At 44.6% G+C, this 15253-nt stretch overlaps 27 non-coding genes and 2 pseudogenes across 27 annotated transcripts; all 29 read left to right on the forward strand.

The window, feature by feature from the left end:
- Positions 1-305: 305 nt before the first annotated feature.
- LOC145461812 (5S ribosomal RNA) lies at positions 306-424 on the forward strand. Its single transcript, XR_014040909.1, has one exon. It is a non-coding gene; the product is annotated as a 5S ribosomal RNA (ribosomal RNA).
- A 384-nt stretch (positions 425-808) lies between these two features.
- On the forward strand, positions 809-927 carry LOC145461527 (5S ribosomal RNA). Its single transcript, XR_014040658.1, has one exon. It is a non-coding gene; the product is annotated as a 5S ribosomal RNA (ribosomal RNA).
- Positions 928-1311: 384 nt separating this feature from the next.
- LOC145461610 (5S ribosomal RNA) lies at positions 1312-1430 on the forward strand. Its single transcript, XR_014040737.1, has one exon. It is a non-coding gene; the product is annotated as a 5S ribosomal RNA (ribosomal RNA).
- A 383-nt stretch (positions 1431-1813) lies between these two features.
- Positions 1814-1932, forward strand: LOC145461813 (5S ribosomal RNA). Its single transcript, XR_014040910.1, has one exon. It is a non-coding gene; the product is annotated as a 5S ribosomal RNA (ribosomal RNA).
- Positions 1933-2316: 384 nt separating this feature from the next.
- On the forward strand, positions 2317-2435 carry LOC145461814 (5S ribosomal RNA). Its single transcript, XR_014040911.1, has one exon. It is a non-coding gene; the product is annotated as a 5S ribosomal RNA (ribosomal RNA).
- A 384-nt stretch (positions 2436-2819) lies between these two features.
- Positions 2820-2938, forward strand: LOC145461815 (5S ribosomal RNA). Its single transcript, XR_014040912.1, has one exon. It is a non-coding gene; the product is annotated as a 5S ribosomal RNA (ribosomal RNA).
- Positions 2939-3322: 384 nt separating this feature from the next.
- On the forward strand, positions 3323-3441 carry LOC145461597 (5S ribosomal RNA). Its single transcript, XR_014040725.1, has one exon. It is a non-coding gene; the product is annotated as a 5S ribosomal RNA (ribosomal RNA).
- Positions 3442-3824: 383 nt separating this feature from the next.
- Positions 3825-3943, forward strand: LOC145461816 (5S ribosomal RNA). The gene has a single exon (XR_014040913.1). It is a non-coding gene; the product is annotated as a 5S ribosomal RNA (ribosomal RNA).
- A 385-nt stretch (positions 3944-4328) lies between these two features.
- LOC145461587 (5S ribosomal RNA) lies at positions 4329-4447 on the forward strand. The gene has a single exon (XR_014040716.1). It is a non-coding gene; the product is annotated as a 5S ribosomal RNA (ribosomal RNA).
- A 384-nt stretch (positions 4448-4831) lies between these two features.
- Positions 4832-4950, forward strand: LOC145461528 (5S ribosomal RNA). The gene has a single exon (XR_014040659.1). It is a non-coding gene; the product is annotated as a 5S ribosomal RNA (ribosomal RNA).
- Positions 4951-5334: 384 nt separating this feature from the next.
- LOC145461817 (5S ribosomal RNA) lies at positions 5335-5453 on the forward strand. The gene has a single exon (XR_014040914.1). It is a non-coding gene; the product is annotated as a 5S ribosomal RNA (ribosomal RNA).
- Positions 5454-5837: 384 nt separating this feature from the next.
- Positions 5838-5956, forward strand: LOC145461818 (5S ribosomal RNA). The gene has a single exon (XR_014040915.1). It is a non-coding gene; the product is annotated as a 5S ribosomal RNA (ribosomal RNA).
- A 384-nt stretch (positions 5957-6340) lies between these two features.
- LOC145461627 (5S ribosomal RNA) lies at positions 6341-6459 on the forward strand (annotated as a pseudogene).
- A 384-nt stretch (positions 6460-6843) lies between these two features.
- On the forward strand, positions 6844-6962 carry LOC145461598 (5S ribosomal RNA). Its single transcript, XR_014040726.1, has one exon. It is a non-coding gene; the product is annotated as a 5S ribosomal RNA (ribosomal RNA).
- A 385-nt stretch (positions 6963-7347) lies between these two features.
- LOC145461819 (5S ribosomal RNA) lies at positions 7348-7466 on the forward strand. Its single transcript, XR_014040916.1, has one exon. It is a non-coding gene; the product is annotated as a 5S ribosomal RNA (ribosomal RNA).
- A 384-nt stretch (positions 7467-7850) lies between these two features.
- Positions 7851-7969, forward strand: LOC145461820 (5S ribosomal RNA). Its single transcript, XR_014040917.1, has one exon. It is a non-coding gene; the product is annotated as a 5S ribosomal RNA (ribosomal RNA).
- A 384-nt stretch (positions 7970-8353) lies between these two features.
- Positions 8354-8472, forward strand: LOC145461640 (5S ribosomal RNA; annotated as a pseudogene).
- A 384-nt stretch (positions 8473-8856) lies between these two features.
- LOC145461821 (5S ribosomal RNA) lies at positions 8857-8975 on the forward strand. Its single transcript, XR_014040918.1, has one exon. It is a non-coding gene; the product is annotated as a 5S ribosomal RNA (ribosomal RNA).
- Positions 8976-9359: 384 nt separating this feature from the next.
- Positions 9360-9478, forward strand: LOC145461555 (5S ribosomal RNA). Its single transcript, XR_014040685.1, has one exon. It is a non-coding gene; the product is annotated as a 5S ribosomal RNA (ribosomal RNA).
- Positions 9479-9862: 384 nt separating this feature from the next.
- LOC145461824 (5S ribosomal RNA) lies at positions 9863-9981 on the forward strand. Its single transcript, XR_014040920.1, has one exon. It is a non-coding gene; the product is annotated as a 5S ribosomal RNA (ribosomal RNA).
- A 384-nt stretch (positions 9982-10365) lies between these two features.
- Positions 10366-10484, forward strand: LOC145461825 (5S ribosomal RNA). The gene has a single exon (XR_014040921.1). It is a non-coding gene; the product is annotated as a 5S ribosomal RNA (ribosomal RNA).
- A 384-nt stretch (positions 10485-10868) lies between these two features.
- LOC145461826 (5S ribosomal RNA) lies at positions 10869-10987 on the forward strand. Its single transcript, XR_014040922.1, has one exon. It is a non-coding gene; the product is annotated as a 5S ribosomal RNA (ribosomal RNA).
- A 384-nt stretch (positions 10988-11371) lies between these two features.
- Positions 11372-11490, forward strand: LOC145461827 (5S ribosomal RNA). The gene has a single exon (XR_014040923.1). It is a non-coding gene; the product is annotated as a 5S ribosomal RNA (ribosomal RNA).
- Positions 11491-12377: 887 nt separating this feature from the next.
- LOC145461828 (5S ribosomal RNA) lies at positions 12378-12496 on the forward strand. Its single transcript, XR_014040924.1, has one exon. It is a non-coding gene; the product is annotated as a 5S ribosomal RNA (ribosomal RNA).
- Positions 12497-12880: 384 nt separating this feature from the next.
- Positions 12881-12999, forward strand: LOC145461829 (5S ribosomal RNA). Its single transcript, XR_014040925.1, has one exon. It is a non-coding gene; the product is annotated as a 5S ribosomal RNA (ribosomal RNA).
- A 384-nt stretch (positions 13000-13383) lies between these two features.
- On the forward strand, positions 13384-13502 carry LOC145461556 (5S ribosomal RNA). The gene has a single exon (XR_014040686.1). It is a non-coding gene; the product is annotated as a 5S ribosomal RNA (ribosomal RNA).
- Positions 13503-13885: 383 nt separating this feature from the next.
- On the forward strand, positions 13886-14004 carry LOC145461557 (5S ribosomal RNA). The gene has a single exon (XR_014040687.1). It is a non-coding gene; the product is annotated as a 5S ribosomal RNA (ribosomal RNA).
- Positions 14005-14388: 384 nt separating this feature from the next.
- Positions 14389-14507, forward strand: LOC145461558 (5S ribosomal RNA). The gene has a single exon (XR_014040688.1). It is a non-coding gene; the product is annotated as a 5S ribosomal RNA (ribosomal RNA).
- A 384-nt stretch (positions 14508-14891) lies between these two features.
- LOC145461559 (5S ribosomal RNA) lies at positions 14892-15010 on the forward strand. Its single transcript, XR_014040689.1, has one exon. It is a non-coding gene; the product is annotated as a 5S ribosomal RNA (ribosomal RNA).
- Positions 15011-15253: the final 243 nt, after the last annotated feature.

The raw sequence follows: 15253 nt of genomic DNA on the forward strand, positions 1-15253 counted from the left end.
TGTTGTCTTTTTTTTTTGGAATTATTTTTCCAGCAAGTTGACAGCATATTAGAAGATTTTCTTGTTTGATTACAGCACTGCAACACTGAGCAGCACACTGGAGGCAATCTCTTGAATGTGGCTTTGATGACTGACCATTGGAGAATCGCCCTTTTGTGATTTGAAGTCTTAGCTGGCTTTGGAATCTCTGGGTTAAGTAGCCGAGACGTAATTGGAAATTCATGACAACAGCAATTAAAGGCCTTCCTTCTAAGAGACTTAAAAGAGAGTCCAAGCAATTGGGCAAGGTTTGAGTTGTTTCTTTCGTCTACGACCACACCACAGGGAACGTACCGGTTCTCGTCCGATCACCGAAGTCAAGTCCTGTTGGGCGGCGTCAGTACCTGGCTGGGTGACCACCTGGGAATACGCCGTGTTGTAGACTTTTGGAGCCATTTTGGGACTGGACTCTTCAGAGAAGATTTCCATACGCCTCCACATCATTGATCCCTCTGTTTTCAAAATGTTGTCTTTTTTTTTTGGAATTATTTTTCCAGCAAGTTGACAGCATATTAGAAGATTTTCTTGTTTGATTACAGCACTGCAACACTGAGCAGCACACTGGAGGCAATCTCTTGAATGTGGCTTTGATGACTGACCATTGGAGAATCGCCCTTTTGTGATTTGAAGTCTTAGCTGGCTTTGGAATCTCTGGGTTAAGTAGCCGAGACGTAATTGGAAATTCATCACAACAGCAATTAAAGGCCTTCCTTCTAAGAGACTTAAAAGAGAGTCCAAGCAATTGGGCAAGGTTTGAGTTGTTTCTTTCGTCTACGATCACACCACAGGGAACGTACCGGTTCTCGTCCGATCACCGAAGTCAAGTCCTGTTGGGCGGCGTCAGTACCTGGCTGGGTGACCACCTGGGAATACGCCGTGTTGTAGACTTTTGGAGCCATTTTGGGACTGGACTCTTCAGAGAAGATTTCCATACGCCTCCACATCATTGATCCCTCTGTTTTCAAAATGTTGTCTTTTTTTTTTGGAATTATTTTTCCAGCAAGTTGACAGCATATTAGAAGATTTTCTTGTTTGATTACAGCACTGCAACACTGAGCAGCACACTGGAGGCAATCTCTTGAATGTGGCTTTGATGACTGACCATTGGAGAATCGCCCTTTTGTGATTTGAAGTCTTAGCTGGCTTTGGAATCTCTGGGTTAAGTAGCCGAGACGTAATTGGAAATTCATCACAACAGCAATTAAAGGCCTTCCTTCTAAGAGACTTAAAAGAGAGTCCAAGCAATTGGGCAAGGTTTGAGTTGTTTCTTTCGTCTACGATCACACCACAGGGAACGTACCGGTTCTCGTCCGATCACCGAAGTCAAGTCCTGTTGGGTGGCGTCAGTACCTGGCTGGGTGACCACCTGGGAATACGCCGTGTTGTAGACTTTTGGAGCCATTTTGGGACTGGACTCTTCAGAGAAGATTTCCATACGCCTCCACATCATTGATCCCTCTGTTTTCAAAATGTTGTCTTTTTTTTTGGAATTATTTTTCCAGCAAGTTGACAGCATATTAGAAGATTTTCTTGTTTGATTACAGCACTGCAACACTGAGCAGCACACTGGAGGCAATCTCTTGAATGTGGCTTTGATGACTGACCATTGGAGAATCGCCCTTTTGTGATTTGAAGTCTTAGCTGGCTTTGGAATCTCTGGGTTAAGTAGCCGAGACGTAATTGGAAATTCATGACAACAGCAATTAAAGGCCTTCCTTCTAAGAGACTTAAAAGAGAGTCCAAGCAATTGGGCAAGGTTTGAGTTGTTTCTTTCGTCTACGACCACACCACAGGGAACGTACCGGTTCTCGTCCGATCACCGAAGTCAAGTCCTGTTGGGCGGCGTCAGTACCTGGCTGGGTGACCACCTGGGAATACGCCGTGTTGTAGACTTTTGGAGCCATTTTGGGACTGGACTCTTCAGAGAAGATTTCCATACGCCTCCACATCATTGATCCCTCTGTTTTCAAAATGTTGTCTTTTTTTTTTGGAATTATTTTTCCAGCAAGTTGACAGCATATTAGAAGATTTTCTTGTTTGATTACAGCACTGCAACACTGAGCAGCACACTGGAGGCAATCTCTTGAATGTGGCTTTGATGACTGACCATTGGAGAATCGCCCTTTTGTGATTTGAAGTCTTAGCTGGCTTTGGAATCTCTGGGTTAAGTAGCCGAGACGTAATTGGAAATTCATGACAACAGCAATTAAAGGCCTTCCTTCTAAGAGACTTAAAAGAGAGTCCAAGCAATTGGGCAAGGTTTGAGTTGTTTCTTTCGTCTACGACCACACCACAGGGAACGTACCGGTTCTCGTCCGATCACCGAAGTCAAGTCCTGTTGGGCGGCGTCAGTACCTGGCTGGGTGACCACCTGGGAATACGCCGTGTTGTAGACTTTTGGAGCCATTTTGGGACTGGACTCTTCAGAGAAGATTTCCATACGCCTCCACATCATTGATCCCTCTGTTTTCAAAATGTTGTCTTTTTTTTTTGGAATTATTTTTGCAGCAAGTTGACAGCATATTAGAAGATTTTCTTGTTTGATTACAGCACTGCAACACTGAGCAGCACACTGGAGGCAATCTCTTGAATGTGGCTTTGATGACTGACCATTGGAGAATCGCCCTTTTGTGATTTGAAGTCTTAGCTGGCTTTGGAATCTCTGGGTTAAGTAGCCGAGACGTAATTGGAAATTCATGACAACAGCAATTAAAGGCCTTCCTTCTAAGAGACTTAAAAGAGAGTCCAAGCAATTGGGCAAGGTTTGAGTTGTTTCTTTCGTCTACGACCACACCACAGGGAACGTACCGGTTCTCGTCCGATCACCGAAGTCAAGTCCTGTTGGGCGGCGTCAGTACCTGGCTGGGTGACCACCTGGGAATACGCCGTGTTGTAGACTTTTGGAGCCATTTTGGGACTGGACTCTTCAGAGAAGATTTCCATACGCCTCCACATCATTGATCCCTCTGTTTTCAAAATGTTGTCTTTTTTTTTTGGAATTATTTTTCCAGCAAGTTGACAGCATATTAGAAGATTTTCTTGTTTGATTACAGCACTGCAACACTGAGCAGCACACTGGAGGCAATCTCTTGAATGTGGCTTTGATGACTGACCATTGGAGAATCGCCCTTTTGTGATTTGAAGTCTTAGCTGGCTTTGGAATCTCTGGGTTAAGTAGCCGAGACGTAATTGGAAATTCATGACAACAGCAATTAAAGGCCTTCCTTCTAAGAGACTTAAAAGAGAGTCCAAGCAATTGGGCAAGGTTTGAGTTGTTTCTTTCGTCTACGACCACACCACAGGGAACGTACCGGTTCTCGTCCGATCACCGAAGTCAAGTCCTGTTGGGTGGCGTCAGTACCTGGCTGGGTGACCACCTGGGAATACGCCGTGTTGTAGACTTTTGGAGCCATTTTGGGACTGGACTCTTCAGAGAAGATTTCCATACGCCTCCACATCATTGATCCCTCTGTTTTCAAAATGTTGTCTTTTTTTTTTGAATTATTTTTCCAGCAAGTTGACAGCATATTAGAAGATTTTCTTGTTTGATTACAGCACTGCAACACTGAGCAGCACACTGGAGGCAATCTCTTGAATGTGGCTTTGATGACTGACCATTGGAGAATCGCCCTTTTGTGATTTGAAGTCTTAGCTGGCTTTGGAATCTCTGGGTTAAGTAGCCGAGACGTAATTGGAAATTCATGACAACAGCAATTAAAGGCCTTCCTTCTAAGAGACTTAAAAGAGAGTCTAAGCAATTGGGCAAGGTTTGAGTTGTTTCTTTCGTCTACGACCACACCACAGGGAACGTACCGGTTCTCGTCCGATCACCGAAGTCAAGTCCTGTTGGGCGGCGTCAGTACCTGGCTGGGTGACCACCTGGGAATACGCCGTGTTGTAGACTTTTGGAGCCATTTTGGGACTGGACTCTTCAGAGAAGATTTCCATACGCCTCCACATCATTGATCCCTCTGTTTTCAAAATGTTGTCTTTTTTTTTTTGGAATTATTTTTCCAGCAAGTTGACAGCATATTAGAAGATTTTCTTGTTTGATTACAGCACTGCAACACTGAGCAGCACACTGGAGGCAATCTCTTGAATGTGGCTTTGATGACTGACCATTGGAGAATCGCCCTTTTGTGATTTGAAGTCTTAGCTGGCTTTGGAATCTCTGGGTTAAGTAGCCGAGACGTAATTGGAAATTCATGACAACAGCAATTAAAGGCCTTCCTTCTAAGAGACTTAAAAGAGAGTCCAAGCAATTGGGCAAGGTTTGAGTTGTTTCTTTCGTCTACGACCACACCACAGGGAACGTACCGGTTCTCGTCCGATCACCGAAGTCAAGTCCTGTTGGGCGGCGTCAGTACCTGGCTGGGTGACCACCTGGGAATACGCCGTATTGTAGACTTTTGGAGCCATTTTGGGACTGGACTCTTCAGAGAAGATTTCCATACGCCTCCACATCATTGATCCCTCTGTTTTCAAAATGTTGTCTTTTTTTTTTGGAATTATTTTTCCACCAAGTTGACAGCATATTAGAAGATTTTCTTGTTTGATTACAGCACTGCAACACTGAGCAGCACACTGGAGGCAATCTCTTGAATGTGGCTTTGATGACTGACCATTGGAGAATCGCCCTTTTGTGATTTGAAGTCTTAGCTGGCTTTGGAATCTCTGGGTTAAGTAGCCGAGACGTAATTGGAAATTCATCACAACAGCAATTAAAGGCCTTCCTTCTAAGAGACTTAAAAGAGAGTCCAAGCAATTGGGCAAGGTTTGAGTTGTTTCTTTCGTCTACGATCACACCACAGGGAACGTACCGGTTCTCGTCCGATCACCGAAGTCAAGTCCTGTTGGGCGGCGTCAGTACCTGGCTGGGTGACCACCTGGGAATACGCCGTGTTGTAGACTTTTGGAGCCATTTTGGGACTGGACTCTTCAGAGAAGATTTCCATACGCCTCCACATCATTGATCCCTCTGTTTTCAAAATGTTGTCTTTTTTTTTTGGAATTATTTTTCCAGCAAGTTGACAGCATATTAGAAGATTTTCTTGTTTGATTACAGCACTGCAACACTGAGCAGCACACTGGAGGCAATCTCTTGAATGTGGCTTTGATGACTGACCATTGGAGAATCGCCCTTTTGTGATTTGAAGTCTTAGCTGGCTTTGGAATCTCTGGGTTAAGTAGCCGAGACGTAATTGGAAATTCATGACAACAGCAATTAAAGGCCTTCCTTCTAAGAGACTTAAAAGAGAGTCCAAGCAATTGGGCAAGGTTTGAGTTGTTTCTTTCGTCTACGACCACACCACAGGGAACGTACCGGTTCTCGTCCGATCACCGAAGTCAAGTCCTGTTGGGCGGCGTCAGTACCTGGCTGGGTGACCACCTGGGAATACGCCGTGTTGTAGACTTTTGGAGCCATTTTGGGACTGGACTCTTCAGAGAAGATTTCCATACGCCTCCACATCATTGATCCCTCTGTTTTCAAAATGTTGTCTTTTTTTTTTGGAATTATTTTTCCAGCAAGTTGACAGCATATTAGAAGATTTTCTTGTTTGATTACAGCACTGCAACACTGAGCAGCACACTGGAGGCAATCTCTTGAATGTGGCTTTGATGACTGACCATTGGAGAATCGCCCTTTTGTGATTTGAAGTCTTAGCTGGCTTTGGAATCTCTGGGTTAAGTAGCCGAGACGTAATTGGAAATTCATGACAACAGCAATTAAAGGCCTTCCTTCTAAGAGACTTAAAAGAGAGTCCAAGCAATTGGGCAAGGTTTGAGTTGTTTCTTTCGTCTACGACCACACCACAGGGAACGTACCGGTTCTCGTCCGATCACCGAAGTCAAGTCCTGTTGGGCGGCGTCAGTACCTGGCTGGGTGACCACCTGGGAATACGCCGTGTTGTAGACTTTTGGAGCCATTTTGGGACTGGACTCTTCAGAGAAGATTTCCATACGCCTCCACATCATTGATCCCTCTGTTTTCAAAATGTTGTCTTTTTTTTTTGGAATTATTTTTCCAGCAAGTTGACAGCATATTAGAAGATTTTCTTGTTTGATTACAGCACTGCAACACTGAGCAGCACACTGGAGGCAATCTCTTGAATGTGGCTTTGATGACTGACCATTGGAGAATCGCCCTTTTGTGATTTGAAGTCTTAGCTGGCTTTGGAATCTCTGGGTTAAGTAGCCGAGACGTAATTGGAAATTCATCACAACAGCAATTAAAGGCCTTCCTTCTAAGAGACTTAAAAGAGAGTCCAAGCAATTGGGCAAGGTTTGAGTTGTTTCTTTCGTCTACGACCACACCACAGGGAACGTACCGGTTCTCGTCCGATTACCGAAGTCAAGTCCTGTTGGGCGGCGTCGGTACCTGGCTGGGTGACCACCTGGGAATACGCCGTGTTGTAGACTTTTGGAGCCATTTTGGGACTGGACTCTTCAGAGAAGATTTCCATACGCCTCCACATCATTGATCCCTCTGTTTCCAAAATGTTGTCTTTTTTTTTTGGAATTATTTTTCCAGCAAGTTGACAGCATATTAGAAGATTTTCTTGTTTGATTACAGCACTGCAACACTGAGCAGCACACTGGAGGCAATCTCTTGAATGTGGCTTTGATGACTGACCATTGGAGAATCGCCCTTTTGTGATTTGAAGTCTTAGCTGGCTTTGGAATCTCTGGGTTAAGTAGCCGAGACGTAATTGGAAATTCATGACAACAGCAATTAAAGGCCTTCCTTCTAAGAGACTTAAAAGAGAGTCCAAGCAATTGGGCAAGGTTTGAGTTGTTTCTTTCGTCTACGACCACACCACAGGGAACGTACCGGTTCTCGTCCGATCACCGAAGTCAAGTCCTGTTGGGTGGCGTCAGTACCTGGCTGGGTGACCACCTGGGAATACGCCGTGTTGTAGACTTTTGGAGCCATTTTGGGACTGGACTCTTCAGAGAAGATTTCCATACGCCTCCACATCATTGATCCCTCTGTTTTCAAAATGTTGTCTTTTTTTTTTTGGAATTATTTTTCCAGCAAGTTGACAGCATATTAGAAGATTTTCTTGTTTGATTACAGCACTGCAACACTGAGCAGCACACTGGAGGCAATCTCTTGAATGTGGCTTTGATGACTGACCATTGGAGAATCGCCCTTTTGTGATTTGAAGTCTTAGCTGGCTTTGGAATCTCTGGGTTAAGTAGCCGAGACGTAATTGGAAATTCATGACAACAGCAATTAAAGGCCTTCCTTCTAAGAGACTTAAAAGAGAGTCCAAGCAATTGGGCAAGGTTTGAGTTGTTTCTTTCGTCTACGACCACACCACAGGGAACGTACCGGTTCTCGTCCGATCACCGAAGTCAAGTCCTGTTGGGCGGCGTCAGTACCTGGCTGGGTGACCACCTGGGAATACGCCGTGTTGTAGACTTTTGGAGCCATTTTGGGACTGGACTCTTCAGAGAAGATTTCCATACGCCTCCACATCATTGATCCCTCTGTTTTCAAAATGTTGTCTTTTTTTTTTGGAATTATTTTTCCAGCAAGTTGACAGCATATTAGAAGATTTTCTTGTTTGATTACAGCACTGCAACACTGAGCAGCACACTGGAGGCAATCTCTTGAATGTGGCTTTGATGACTGACCATTGGAGAATCGCCCTTTTGTGATTTGAAGTCTTAGCTGGCTTTGGAATCTCTGGGTTAAGTAGCCGAGACGTAATTGGAAATTCATGACAACAGCAATTAAAGGCCTTCCTTCTAAGAGACTTAAAAGAGAGTCCAAGCAATTGGGCAAGGTTTGAGTTGTTTCTTTCGTCTACGACCACACCACAGGGAACGTACCGGTTCTCGTCCGATCACCGAAGTCAAGTCCTGTTGGGCGGCGTCAGTACCTGGCTGGGTGACCACCTGGGAATACGCCGTGTTGTAGACTTTTGGAGCCATTTTGGGACTGGACTCTTCAGAGAAGATTTCCATACGCCTCCACATCATTGATCCCTCTGTTTTCAAAATGTTGTCTTTTTTTTTTTGAATTATTTTTCCAGCAAGTTGACAGCATATTAGAAGATTTTCTTGTTTGATTACAGCACTGCAACACTGAGCAGCACACTGGAGGCAATCTCTTGAATGTGGCTTTGATGACTGACCATTGGAGAATCGCCCTTTTGTGATTTGAAGTCTTAGCTGGCTTTGGAATCTCTGGGTTAAGTAGCCGAGACGTAATTGGAAATTCATGACAACAGCAATTAAAGGCCTTCCTTCTAAGAGACTTAAAAGAGAGTCCAAGCAATTGGGCAAGGTTTGAGTTGTTTCTTTCGTATACGACCACACCACAGGGAACGTACCGGTTCTCGTCCGATCACCGAAGTCAAGTCCTGTTGGGCGGCGTCGGCACCTGGCTGGGTGACCACCTGGGAATACGCCGTGTTGTAGACTTTTGGAGCCATTTTGGGACTGGACTCTTCAGAGAAGATTTCCATACGCCTCCACATCATTGATCCCTCTGTTTTCAAAATGTTGTCTTTTTTTTTTGGAATTATTTTTCCAGCAAGTTGACAGCATATTAGAAGATTTTCTTGTTTGATTACAGCACTGCAACACTGAGCAGCACACTGGAGGCAATCTCTTGAATGTGGCTTTGATGACTGACCATTGGAGAATCGCCCTTTTGTGATTTGAAGTCTTAGCTGGCTTTGGAATCTCTGGGTTAAGTAGCCGAGACGTAATTGGAAATTCATGACAACAGCAATTAAAGGCCTTCCTTCTAAGAGACTTAAAAGAGAGTCCAAGCAATTGGGCAAGGTTTGAGTTGTTTCTTTCGTCTACGACCACACCACAGGGAACGTACCGGTTCTCGTCCGATCACCGAAGTCAAGTCCTGTTGGGCGGCGTCAGTACCTGGCTGGGTGACCACCTGGGAATACGCCGTGTTGTAGACTTTTGGAGCCATTTTGGGACTGGACTCTTCAGAGAAGATTTCCATACGCCTCCACATCATTGATCCCTCTGTTTTCAAAATGTTGTCTTTTTTTTTTGGAATTATTTTTCCAGCAAGTTGACAGCATATTAGAAGATTTTCTTGTTTGATTACAGCACTGCAACACTGAGCAGCACACTGGAGGCAATCTCTTGAATGTGGCTTTGATGACTGACCATTGGAGAATCGCCCTTTTGTGATTTGAAGTCTTAGCTGGCTTTGGAATCTCTGGGTTAAGTAGCCGAGACGTAATTGGAAATTCATGACAACAGCAATTAAAGGCCTTCCTTCTAAGAGACTTAAAAGAGAGTCCAAGCAATTGGGCAAGGTTTGAGTTGTTTCTTTCGTCTACGACCACACCACAGGGAACGTACCGGTTCTCGTCCGATCACCGAAGTCAAGTCCTGTTGGGCGGCGTCAGTACCTGGCTGGGTGACCAGCTGGGAATACGCCGTGTTGTAGACTTTTGGAGCCATTTTGGGACTGGACTCTTCAGAGAAGATTTCCATACGCCTCCACATCATTGATCCCTCTGTTTTCAAAATGTTGTCTTTTTTTTTTGGAATTATTTTTCCAGCAAGTTGACAGCATATTAGAAGATTTTCTTGTTTGATTACAGCACTGCAACACTGAGCAGCACACTGGAGGCAATCTCTTGAATGTGGCTTTGATGACTGACCATTGGAGAATCGCCCTTTTGTGATTTGAAGTCTTAGCTGGCTTTGGAATCTCTGGGTTAAGTAGCCGAGACGTAATTGGAAATTCATGACAACAGCAATTAAAGGCCTTCCTTCTAAGAGACTTAAAAGAGAGTCCAAGCAATTGGGCAAGGTTTGAGTTGTTTCTTTCGTCTACGACCACACCACAGGGAACGTACCGGTTCTCGTCCGATCACCGAAGTCAAGTCCTGTTGGGCGGCGTCAGTACCTGGCTGGGTGACCACCTGGGAATACGCCGTGTTGTAGACTTTTGGAGCCATTTTGGGACTGGACTCTTCAGAGAAGATTTCCATACGCCTCCACATCATTGATCCCTCTGTTTTCAAAATGTTGTCTTTTTTTTTTGGAATTATTTTTCCAGCAAGTTGACAGCATATTAGAAGATTTTCTTGTTTGATTACAGCACTGCAACACTGAGCAGCACACTGGAGGCAATCTCTTGAATGTGGCTTTGATGACTGACCATTGGAGAATCGCCCTTTTGTGATTTGAAGTCTTAGCTGGCTTTGGAATCTCTGGGTTAAGTAGCCGAGACGTAATTGGAAATTCATCACAACAGCAATTAAAGGCCTTCCTTCTAAGAGACTTAAAAGAGAGTCCAAGCAATTGGGCAAGGTTTGAGTTGTTTCTTTCGTCTACGACCACACCACAGGGAACGTACCGGTTCTCGTCCGATCACCGAAGTCAAGTCCTGTTGGGCGGCGTCAGTACCTGGCTGGGTGACCACCTGGGAATACGCCGTGTTGTAGACTTTTGGAGCCATTTTGGGACTGGACTCTTCAGAGAAGATTTCCATACGCCTCCACATCATTGATCCCTCTGTTTTCAAAATGTTGTCTTTTTTTTTTGGAATTATTTTTCCAGCAAGTTGACAGCATATTAGAAGATTTTCTTGTTTGATTACAGCACTGCAACACTGAGCAGCACACTGGAGGCAATCTCTTGAATGTGGCTTTGATGACTGACCATTGGAGAATCGCCCTTTTGTGATTTGAAGTCTTAGCTGGCTTTGGAATCTCTGGGTTAAGTAGCCGAGACGTAATTGGAAATTCATGACAACAGCAATTAAAGGCCTTCCTTCTAAGAGACTTAAAAGAGAGTCCAAGCAATTGGGCAAGGTTTGAGTTGTTTCTTTCGTCTACGACCACACCACAGGGAACGTACCGGTTCTCGTCCGATCACCGAAGTCAAGTCCTGTTGGGCGGCGTCAGTACCTGGCTGGGTGACCACCTGGGAATACGCCGTGTTGTAGACTTTTGGAGCCATTTTGGGACTGGACTCTTCAGAGAAGATTTCCATACGCCTCCACATCATTGATCCCTCTGTTTTCAAAATGTTGTCTTTTTTTTTTGGAATTATTTTTCCAGCAAGTTGACAGCATATTAGAAGATTTTCTTGTTTGATTACAGCACTGCAACACTGAGCAGCACACTGGAGGCAATCTCTTGAATGTGGCTTTGATGACTGACCATTGGAGAATCGCCCTTTTGTGATTTGAAGTCTTAGCTGGCTTTGGAATCTCTGGGTTAAGTAGCCGAGACGTAATTGGAAATTCATGACAACAGCAATTAAAGGCCTTCCTTCTAAGAGACTTAAAAGAGAGTCCAAGCAATTGGGCAAGGTTTGAGTTGTTTCTTTCGTCTACGACCACACCACAGGGAACGTACCGGTTCTCGTCCGATCACCGAAGTCAAGTCCTGTTGGGCGGCGTCAGTACCTGGCTGGGTGACCACCTGGGAATACGCCGTGTTGTAGACTTTTGGAGCCATTTTGGGACTGGACTCTTCAGAGAAGATTTCCATACGCCTCCACATCATTGATCCCTCTGTTTTCAAAATGTTGTCTTTTTTTTTTGGAATTATTTTTCCAGCAAGTTGACAGCATATTAGAAGATTTTCTTGTTTGATTACAGCACTGCAACACTGAGCAGCACACTGGAGGCAATCTCTTGAATGTGGCTTTGATGACTGACCATTGGAGAATCGCCCTTTTGTGATTTGAAGTCTTAGCTGGCTTTGGAATCTCTGGGTTAAGTAGCCGAGACGTAATTGGAAATTCATCACAACAGCAATTAAAGGCCTTCCTTCTAAGAGACTTAAAAGAGAGTCCAAGCAATTGGGCAAGGTTTGAGTTGTTTCTTTCGTCTACGACCACACCACAGGGAACGTACCGGTTCTCGTCCGATCACCGAAGTCAAGTCCTGTTGGGTGGCGTGTTGTAGACTTTTGGAGCCATTTTGGGACTGGACTCTTCAGAGAAGATTTCCATACGCTCCACATCATTGATCCCTCTGTTTCAAAATGTTGTCTTTTTTTTTGGAATTATTTTTCCAGCAAGTTGACAGCATATTAGAAGATTTTCTTGTTTGATTACAGCACTGCAACACTGAGCAGCACACTGGAGGCAATCTCTTGAATGTGGCTTTGATGACTGACCATTGGAGAATCGCCCTTTGTGATTTGAAGTCTTAGCTGGCTTTGGAATCTCTGGGTTAAGTAGCCGAGACGTAATTGGAAATTCATCACAACAGCAATTAAAGGCCTTCCTTCTAAGAGACTTAAAAGAGAGTCCAAGCAATTGGCCTTCCTTCTAAGAGACTTAAAAGAGAGTCCAAGCAATTGGGCAAGGTTTGAGTTGTTTCTTTCGTCTACGACCACACCACAGGGAACGTACCGGTTCTCGTCCGATCACCGAAGTCAAGTCCTGTTGGGCGGCGTCAGTACCTGGCTGGGTGACCACCTGGGAATACGCCGTGTTGTAGACTTTTGGAGCCATTTTGGGACTGGACTCTTCAGAGAAGATTTCCATACGCCTCCACATCATTGATCCCTCTGTTTTCAAAATGTTGTCTTTTTTTTTTGGAATTATTTTTCCAGCAAGTTGACAGCATATTAGAAGATTTTCTTGTTTGATTACAGCACTGCAACACTGAGCAGCACACTGGAGGCAATATCTTGAATGTGGCTTTGATGACTGACCATTGGAGAATCGCCCTTTTGTGATTTGAAGTCTTAGCTGGCTTTGGAATCTCTGGGTTAAGTAGCCGAGACGTAATTGGAAATTCATCACAACAGCAATTAAAGGCCTTCCTTCTAAGAGACTTAAAAGAGAGTCCAAGCAATTGGGCAAGGTTTGAGTTGTTTCTTTCGTCTACGACCACACCACAGGGAACGTACCGGTTCTCGTCCGATCACCGAAGTCAAGTCCTGTTGGGCGGCGTCAGTACCTGGCTGGGTGACCACCTGGGAATACGCCGTGTTGTAGACTTTTGGAGCCATTTTGGGACTGGACTCTTCAGAGAAGATTTCCATACGCCTCCACATCATTGATCCCTCTGTTTTCAAAATGTTGTCTTTTTTTTTTGGAATTATTTTTCCAGCAAGTTGACAGCATATTAGAAGATTTTCTTGTTTGATTACAGCACTGCAACACTGAGCAGCACACTGGAGGCAATCTCTTGAATGTGGCTTTGATGACTGACCATTGGAGAATCGCCCTTTTGTGATTTGAAGTCTTAGCTGGCTTTGGAATCTCTGGGTTAAGTAGCCGAGACGTAATTGGAAATTCATGACAACAGCAATTAAAGGCCTTCCTTCTAAGAGACTTAAAAGAGAGTCCAAGCAATTGGGCAAGGTTTGAGTTGTTTCTTTCGTCTACGACCACACCACAGGGAACGTACCGGTTCTCGTCCGATCACCGAAGTCAAGTCCTGTTGGGCGGCGTCAGTACCTGGCTGGGTGACCAGCTGGGAATACGCCGTGTTGTAGACTTTTGGAGCCATTTTGGGACTGGACTCTTCAGAGAAGATTTCCATACGCCTCCACATCATTGATCCCTCTGTTTTCAAAATGTTGTCTTTTTTTTTGGAATTATTTTTCCAGCAAGTTGACAGCATATTAGAAGATTTTCTTGTTTGATTACAGCACTGCAACACTGAGCAGCACACTGGAGGCAATCTCTTGAATGTGGCTTTGATGACTGACCATTGGAGAATCGCCCTTTTGTGATTTGAAGTCTTAGCTGGCTTTGGAATCTCTGGGTTAAGTAGCCGAGACGTAATTGGAAATTCATGACAACAGCAATTAAAGGCCTTCCTTCTAAGAGACTTAAAAGAGAGTCCAAGCAATTGGGCAAGGTTTGAGTTGTTTCTTTCGTCTACGACCACACCACAGGGAACGTACCGGTTCTCGTCCGATCACCGAAGTCAAGTCCTGTTGGGCGGCGTCAGTACCTGGCTGGGTGACCAGCTGGGAATACGCCGTGTTGTAGACTTTTGGAGCCATTTTGGGACTGGACTCTTCAGAGAAGATTTCCATACGCCTCCACATCATTGATCCCTGTGTTTTCAAAATGTTGTCTTTTTTTTTTGGAATTATTTTTCCAGCAAGTTGACAGCATATTAGAAGATTTTCTTGTTTGATTACAGCACTGCAACACTGAGCAGCACACTGGAGGCAATCTCTTGAATGTGGCTTTGATGACTGACCATTGGAGAATCGCCCTTTTGTGATTTGAAGTCTTAGCTGGCTTTGGAATCTCTGGGTTAAGTAGCCGAGACGTAATTGGAAATTCATGACAACAGCAATTAAAGGCCTTCCTTCTAAGAGACTTAAAAGAGAGTCCAAGCAATTGGGCAAGGTTTGAGTTGTTTCTTTCGTCTACGACCACACCACAGGGAACGTACCGGTTCTCGTCCGATCACCGAAGTCAAGTCCTGTTGGGCGGCGTCAGTACCTGGCTGGGTGACCAGCTGGGAATACGCCGTGTTGTAGACTTTTGGAGCCATTTTGGGACTGGACTCTTCAGAGAAGATTTCCATACGCCTCCACATCATTGATCCCTCTGTTTTCAAAATGTTGTCTTTTTTTTTTGGAATTATTTTTCCAGCAAGTTGACAGCATATTAGAAGATTTTCTTGTTTGATTACAGCACTGCAACACTGAGCAGCACACTGGAGGCAATCTCTTGAATGTGGCTTTGATGACTGACCATTGGAGAATCGCCCTTTTGTGATTTGAAGTCTTAGCTGGCTTTGGAATCTCTGGGTTAAGTAGCCGAGACGTAATTGGAAATTCATGACAACAGCAATTAAAGGCCTTCCTTCTAAGAGACTTAAAAGAGAGTCCAAGCAATTGGGCAAGGTTTGAGTTGTTTCTTTCGTCTACGACCACACCACAGGGAACGTACCGGTTCTCGTCCGATCACCGAAGTCAAGTCCTGTTGGGCGGCGTCAGTACCTGGCTGGGTGACCAGCTGGGAATACGCCGTGTTGTAGACTTTTGGAGCCATTTTGGGACTGGACTCTTCAGAGAAGATTTCCATACGCCTCCACATCATTGATCCCTCTGTTTTCAAAATGTTGTCTTTTTTTTTGGAATTATTTTTCCAGCAAGTTGACAGCATATTAGAAGATTTTCTTGTTTGATTACAGCACTGCAACACTGAGCAGCACACTGGAGGCAATCTCTTGAATGTGGCTTTGATGACTGACCATTGGAGAATCGCCCTTTTGTGATTTGAA

The sequence above is a fragment of the Orbicella franksi genome, chromosome 11 (assembly GCF_964199315.1).
Source record: "Orbicella franksi chromosome 11, jaOrbFran1.1, whole genome shotgun sequence".
In the NCBI taxonomy this organism is placed as follows: Eukaryota; Metazoa; Cnidaria; class Anthozoa; order Scleractinia; family Merulinidae; genus Orbicella; species Orbicella franksi.